Source organism: Physeter macrocephalus, chromosome 2 (genome assembly GCF_002837175.3).
Source record: "Physeter macrocephalus isolate SW-GA chromosome 2, ASM283717v5, whole genome shotgun sequence".
In the NCBI taxonomy this organism is placed as follows: Eukaryota; Metazoa; Chordata; class Mammalia; order Artiodactyla; family Physeteridae; genus Physeter; species Physeter macrocephalus.
Window position 1 is genome coordinate 129988860 of NC_041215.1, and position 7939 is coordinate 129996798.

At 43.3% G+C, this 7939-nt stretch overlaps 1 protein-coding gene across 16 annotated transcripts in view; it reads right to left on the reverse strand.

Annotated features, from left to right (window-relative positions):
* TRIP12 (thyroid hormone receptor interactor 12) overlaps window positions 1-7939 on the reverse strand; it is a 145834-nt gene that overhangs the window by 136372 nt on the left and 1523 nt on the right. The window lies entirely within an intron of this gene.

The following is a 7939-nucleotide window of genomic DNA, read 5'->3' on the forward strand; positions in this document are numbered from 1 at the left end:
AAAGGGAAGCAATTTCATAAAAAGATAAATAAGATCTAAAAGCACGTTTAGTTTTCTTTTCAGTTCATTTACAAATTAAATATCTTCTCATGTTGTCACTGCCTATTCATGTATCTACCGTAACTTCAACACACCTATTTAAATCGAATTTCTTAATCTCCCATTTAAGAACCTCAATAATCTCAGCCCAAATTTCCTGTTATTTCATAAATGTGGACCCTCTACTCCAGAGGGCCATTAGACCCTCGCCACAACTACTCCTTTAAGCTCCCGGTCCTTTCTACACCTATCCGAACACTCAGGGCCAGCTCAAACCCCTCCTCTCTCCATGAAGTCTTCCTCAATAACTTCAGTCTCTCTCTAAACTTCTGAGTACTCACTGTATAAAACTCAACTTTGTACTTAATAACAAATATGCACAATGTTATATTCTTTTGACATAATTTGAATTTATCTGCAATACTAGTACATTTTGAAATAAGAGATCTCATTTTATAAGTCTCTTATTTCTCCTCAGCACTCTCCGAGAGGGTAAACCTTATATGGAACCAGAAATGCACATGCATTCGTTACTGATGAAATATGTGTATAATGAAGGCACTTCCAACAATTTATTCAGTACAGCCAAAAAAGCATGCCCTAATTCATCTGTTTCTTAAATTAGACTCTCATATCAGGTTTTCTAAATGCAGAAAACTTGCATTTAGAATATTTACAGAATACTTCTCTAAGCTAATTATACAAAGTTAGCAAGTCAGTTTAAGAATAAAAGTAGGGGCTTCCCTGGTGGCGCAGTGGTTGGGAGCCCGCCTGCCGATGCAGGGGACACGGGTTCGTGCCCCGGTCCGGGAAGATCCCACATGCCGTGGAGCGGCTGGGCCTGTGAGCCATGGCCGTTGAGCCTGCGCGTCCGGAGCCTGTGCTCCGCAACGGGAGAGGCCACAACAGTGCAAAAAAAAAAAAGAATAAAAGTGATTATCAACTAAACGAAACATAACGAAACTCAAAGGACAAAAACTAAGTCCTTTTTGTATTCGTCCCAGCACAGTCCTGTGGTGCACAGTAAGCACTCGATAAAAACTTGCAATGATAAACAAACTTTCATCTACTAATGAACATAATCCCCAAATGCTAAACCTGGGGTAACCAAGTCACTAAAACCGTCTAGTGCCTTAACAATCCCTTAAGTACCTGATTTTAATGAGCCTAATTCTGAAAATTTTATATTCTAGGATCCTACACTTAGCTACCAAGCCCTGAAAAACTAAAATAAGCAAGTTGAGGGAATTCCCTGGCGGTCCAGTGGTTAGGACTCTGCACTTTCACTGCTGAGGGCCCAGGGTTAAATCCCTGGTCGGGGAACTAAGATCCTGCAAGCTGCCAAAAAATAAAATAAAGTAAGCAAGTTCAGGGTAAACTGCGTCAATACTTTACTATTATTTCACAATATAGTTTCTCAATGTGTCACCAAAATGAACTCTACCACTGCTACCTACCATGTACAACACATTATGTTGGAGCCTTGTGCCAGCCTCTGTGAGGAGAGAAGAATGGGACCTCTACCCCCAAGAAGCCAAAGATACCATAAAAAAGATGTAAACAACTAATAAGACAGACTGTGAAAGCCATAACTGGAACAAATAAAATGTTGTGGAAGGGAGAAGGGGAGAAGAGAGTGAAGACTGAAAATCTCACAGGAGCTACTGAAAGAAAGTTAAGGGTTTTGGGGATTGACATATATACACTAATATGTATAAAACGGGTAACTAATAAGAACCTGCTGTATAAATAAATAAAATAAAATTCAAAAAAAAAGTTAAGGGTGTACACGTAGCTACAAAAGGTACAAGATGGGGGAGGGGTGACAATCCAAGTAGACAGACAAAGCCAAGGCAAGAATGAAGTTCCTGGGTGTGTTCAGAGAGGAACAAACAGCCCAATCTGACTGCATGCAGCCCAGAGCGCAAAACAGGATTACAAAATACTGGGGCCATAGAAGTTACAGAATTTTCACACATTTGCTGTTTACAAGGCAACTACAAGCACTTGGGTTTTACAAATTTTTTTTTAAAAAGGGGGCTGGGGGAGGCCCTCCATATGATCTCCATGAACCTACTCTCTAAGGACACAAAGCAGCTTAAATTACAACTCAACAGGGAATTTCAAATAGGCTATCTGTACAAACTCACTTTGGGTTTCCAGGGCATCACACATGTTTACCAGTACAAGGACTTCAAAATGAGTTAATGTGACCTTAAGACGACAGCACAAGGTACATCTATTTATTCAGAATGCTGCCCATGGGTGGAATGAGTAGGAGTTGTGAAGTCAGGGTGGAACTCACTGGTTATGACAGCCAACAAGTAGATTAAGATACACATTGAAATGCTGTAACTTGAAGTCTTGAAGGCTTGTTGATAGACACTTCAGCTTATAAATAGCATTCAGGAATCCATGTAGGGGTAATAACATTATATTTATAGAAATACACCCTTTCTAAAAAGAAACAGAGTAAGCTAAAATGATGTATAAAACTCAATTTGGGGACTTCCCTGGTGGCGCAGTGGTTGGGAGTCCTCCTGCCAGTGCGGGGGATGCGGGTTCAGGCCCTGGTTGGGGAGGATCCCACGTGCCACGGAGCGGCTGGGCCCATGCGCCACAGCTGCTGGGCCTGTGCTCCTAGAGCCCGTGCTCCACAAGAACAGCCACCGCAATGAGGAGTGGCCCCCGCTCTCCGCGGCTGGTGGGAGCCCGCGTGCAGCGGCGGGGACAAGACGCAGCCAAAAATAAATAAATAAATGTATATTTTTTTAAAAACTCAATTTTATACTTAACAAACATGCACACTGTCTCAAAACATACTTAGGGCCTCAATGAAGCATTTAAGTGATCAACTAGTACATGCAAATAATGGACAATTAAAGAATATGAAACGGCTTGCCCTAATTTTTTTCAATATGTATGATTCAAAGTAACTTGCAGTCTCTAAAATATATACCAACAGATTAAGAAGAAAACTCCCAAAATCTTGTTAGCATTAATAGTGATCCAAAATGTGTATCGAAACAAATCAAATAGGACATTACATTAAACCATTACAAAATATTTTCACTTTCAGAATCACCTTATTCACACAAGACTTATTCCTTTCATAAACATTTAAAGAATCTTTATTAAGGGCCAGGCACTGTGCTAGATTCTAGGACTAAAAGAGGAATGACTAACTTCAAGGAATTCATAATCAACTAAGGAATACTATTCTATGCTCAAAATAGTTTCAAGTAGAATACCTACATACATAATATTGATAAAAGTATGTTCTAGGTAGAACAGTGTTAACAAATGAGGGGATGGTCAATGCAGCAATGAACCAGTGGAGGAAGGGCTCTGTGTTCCAATCCATCTCTGTAGCCTAATCTCCTGCAGAGCATCGAGCATTTATATGACAATTAACTCTAGGGTCAGTGGCCATAACCACATATTTCAGGTTAGGCACCTGAAGCTCACAAAGGTTAAATTACCTGCCCAAGGTCACAAACATAGAAAAGGCATTGCCAGAACTGGAACCCAAGTCTTTTACCTTCACATCAGATATTCACTTGAACAGTGCTGTTCATTAATGAAAGAACAGAGTAACAGGCAGCTTTTTTACTCTAGGCCCCTAGAATGACTTTTTAAATCAAGCATAACTGCAAAACTGACTACTAACAGCTCCTGCACACTCAAGACAAAACCGGTAAGTCTGAAAAATCGCCAAGAAGCTTTTTCTTCTGGCCAATCCAGTTTAATGAAACTACTGAAGAACCAAAACCAAAATCTCAAAGTCCTCAGAGAAAAACTATCAAGCAGATTTATTTCAGTCTAGGAAACAACTTCTTTTGCCCATATCCTGAAACTATCAGTAAATTGGGATAAAGAACTGCATTTTTAAAAATCCAGGACATTAGCCAAGTTAAGTTTTACTTAAATAAAAATCAAAAGACTGATTCGGCATCAGTATGCTTATCTATTATTTACCATAAATAACAGCAAGCACACACTGTATACAGAGTAACCTAGCAGGACCAGGTCGAGACTGTAAAGAACAATTTGCTAGAGGTTTATGCCTTTAAGAAATCTGTAGCACAGCTGTCTGAACTATGCCCAGGCACTAAAAGAAAATATACAAATGTAAAGCTAACACTACATGTTAAGAACTACAAGCACCAAGATTATATAACAACCCACAAATTATGTGTCTTATATAATATCCACCAAATTCTTACTCTTCCACCCTTCCCAGGCACTCTGATGGCACAGTAGTGAGGAAGATGTGAGAGACTGTGAGCCCTACACCAAACAGCACCCTGAGAAATCCGCTGGGGCCAAGAACCCTTCCAAGCAGGAAGACTGGCTGCATAGCCAGCAAGGCCAGGGTAACATTATTGGTTTGGAGTAGGAAGGAAAATGGGTGTTCTTCTCAATCAGGTTTATGAGTATACCTTCAGGCGTAACACAATGACATTTAGATAATCCTTGCCCTCAGGAAGCATATAATTCAGTCAGGGAAACAAAGGCAATGCATGTCAACAAACCTAGCACTATAATCACAAAATGAAGCACATATACATAACAAAGAAATAAAAGGAAAAGATCATGGGGTAGAAACTTATGAGGAAGTGCTTGTGAGTTGCAGTGAACCTAAAATGATTCAAATGTGCGGAAAGTGCATGTCAGGCTGGCAGTAGCAAGAACCTGAATGAAGATGAAAAGCAACAAGCATGTTGCTTTTCCAATTTGAGTCCATCAAATTACCTCAGCAAACAGGCAAAAATAAAGCAGCAATTGGTATCACATTTGCTCAAAAAGAACCCCACCCATCCACTTAAAAGAATTAAAAACAAAAAACTCCCCAGATTCCGTAAGAAAACAGATCAAGATTCAGAAATGTTTTTCCTTAAATGTAGTCTCTGATATTAGAAAGTCAATTTCATAAGAGCCACAAACCAGAACAGGTATAAATTTTGTCCATAATAAAAACACAAAAAAATCTGTCTGAAGTTTCTCTCCACAGAATTAACAATGTTTGGTAAACAAGCATACTGATGCAAAAAAAAAAAAAAAATTACTGTAACATAAAAACTGGGCCCAAGTTCCACTACCAATCTAGCAGCAACTTCAAATTATAAAGTGCTATAAACTTCATACCTCCAACCTACCTTACATAGACACTGCCCACCACCACCACTGAGGAAACTTATCTTTTTGTAATTACCTCAAAATAGATAATGTAATCTTCTAAAGCTAATGACAATTGTTTTAAACTTACTTAGCAGTTCGTAGTTTTTCACAGCCATTAATTATATCCACTGGATCTCACAACCAGCCGGTAGGTAAGGTAGGGACTACCCACCCCCATTTTACAGATTAAAATAAATGGAGGCCAGATAGGGTCAGAGAACAGCTCAAGGTCACACAGCTACTAACTGGCAGTGTTATGAATTCCCAGGCCAGCATGTGTCTTCTTTGCTAGGATGATGTCCTTAAAATAGGATCATACAACCTTAACCAGATAACAAATGCAGTAAGCTTGAAAGTTAGAATGGAAAAGTAAACATTACTTCAAATTTACTTTGCTAGGTGAAAGCACTGATTTTACCCTGGCCTAGCATCCCATTCATCTTAAAAATATTTGTTTAGCACCCTCAGGAACTCCAGCTGCCAAAAGTGTTCTAAAACTTTTAGAAAGTAAATGAAAAATAAAACAAAAAGCCTGTTCATGGACACAAATTAAATAGGAAACGTCAGCTGAACAGACTTGAAAACCACTCAAACTCCTGAAAAAACTGGGAAGCGAATGGAAACAATGATAATCTTCATTACAGTTCTTCAATTCTTATGGATATTGGCACATTCACAGAAAGGCAGATGTGGACAAAGCCCACAACCCCCAGCCATGTTAATGTGCTCTCTTTAAGCTTAAAATAAATGAAATAAAAGCTCCCCAATTTCACAAAGATGACATAAAAGCTGCGGCTGAATGTGGAGCAGGGAGTTTCTAAAACAATTGAAAACTGTCTCCTCTAAAATTCACACTTAATACTGATCTCTGTGCATGCTCTAAATATGAAAATAAGCCTCAATAAAACCCTCTGCCATTTATCGTCTCTAAACCTCTGATAATACCACTCCTCAACTCTAACTGCTCCCCGCCCCGGGTAAATGCGACACACACAGGCCTCATACATAGGCCTCTTGCCTTTTTCTCTAACAACTAGGACCTTTGTTCCGAACGTCGGTTTTTTACCCCACTCAATAGCTCTTTCAACTTTCTACCCCGTATTTTTTTGTTTTGTTTTGCTTTTGGAGAGGAGATCCTGAGCCTCAACTTTCCGGGTCTTTAACAAATGAACTGCCAAAAATAGCTAAAGAGACTGGAGAGGAACAGAAAGTTCAACACACCACGGAAGGGCCTACAAACCAGAGGAAAGCCCGGGGATCGGGTGAGCTGGCAGTCCAGGCAAGATCGGGGAAGGCCGACGAGGAAGGGAGGCAGCAAGGGAGCAGTGAGACGTCCACTCAGAACAGGTCCACGGCGCTATTAAACGTCCTCCCGCCCCACACAGCCCCACGTTCCCACACTGACACTCTCCCCCAGTGACCTAACGAAACAACTGAACCATACCCACCGCCAGGCACGGAGCTTAAGCTACACCTCCTCCAAAGTAAAACGGCGTTATCAAAAACAAACCAATCTGTCTTAAGGGTTTAGGAGCAGCCCCTTCCGTTCCCTCCTCGCCACACGGGGTAACCAGTTCCCTCCCGTCCCCCAGCAGGAGTTCAAATGTCTAAGATACCCCCAGCCCCCCCGCGCCCCACGATGTGCATGTGTTTTTAAATCTTTATTTTTTTCCTCCAGCAAATGAAAGATTTCTCTTATTCTGAGGAAAGGAGCAACACGAAGAAAGGACAGGATTGGGGATTTTACCACCTTCGTGATTTGAACTCCCCTCTAACTTGTTTCAGAACTAGAAACCCACTCACTATGCAGGGGGATGGAGGAGAGAGGGAGGGTGAACCGAATGGACAAACGTTATAATAGGTTTTATGTAATCCACATATAAATAAATTAATCGCCTGACTCGCTTTGAATGCTAATACGACTGGAGCGACAACTGGTCCACCTCCCTCCCACAGGTCCTGACCCCCTCCCCCCAATTTCCACACTGATCTATTTAGGATGCTCTGCTCCTCTCGGCCAAGTTTCTCGGCCTCTTTCACGCCCCCCTGCATCCTCTCTCGGCGTCATCCTCCCTCAGCCTCAACTTCCCACGGCTGAAGCAACTGCTCAGCGCAGACCCCGTCTCCGGCCTCGCCCGCCCTCAACCGTCCCCCTCGGCAGGAAACCCCTTACTGCGGTCTAAAGTCACTCCGGCCTCTCCCTCCTCTGACCCTCGCTTCCCACAACTGTTGTCACACGAGCTGCTCCCTAGTTTCCATTTCCGGGCCGTCCCTGGCCCAGGAGCCTCCCCTCTCCCGGTTTCCGGGCCCCCCATCCCATTTCCGGGGAACCCTTGCCGTCTTCACACCCCCCACCTGCACTTCCGGCCCCCCACTTTCTCTCTTCCTAGACACCCTCCCAGCTCCAAAGCCCACTTCCGGCCCCCCCGACCCCCGCCGGGCTCCCCCAGACCCGCACGCCCTACCCCGGTTCCGTGTAGGGCCCTCCTCATTGCGGGGGGCCGGAGGCGGCACCCAGCGACCCCCCGCTCCCGCCCGGTCCCGGTCCCTCCAGCCGCGGTCTCCCTCGAGCGCCTAGCCCGTAACCCCCCAGCCCGGTCCTTCCGCGGCCCCGCCGCCGCTGCCGCCGGGAACAGGCCGAGCAGGGGCCGAATCGCGGCGATGACACAACCGAGCTTCCTGGGACTTTCTGTTCCAGCTCCTCGCCCCCCACCCCCCG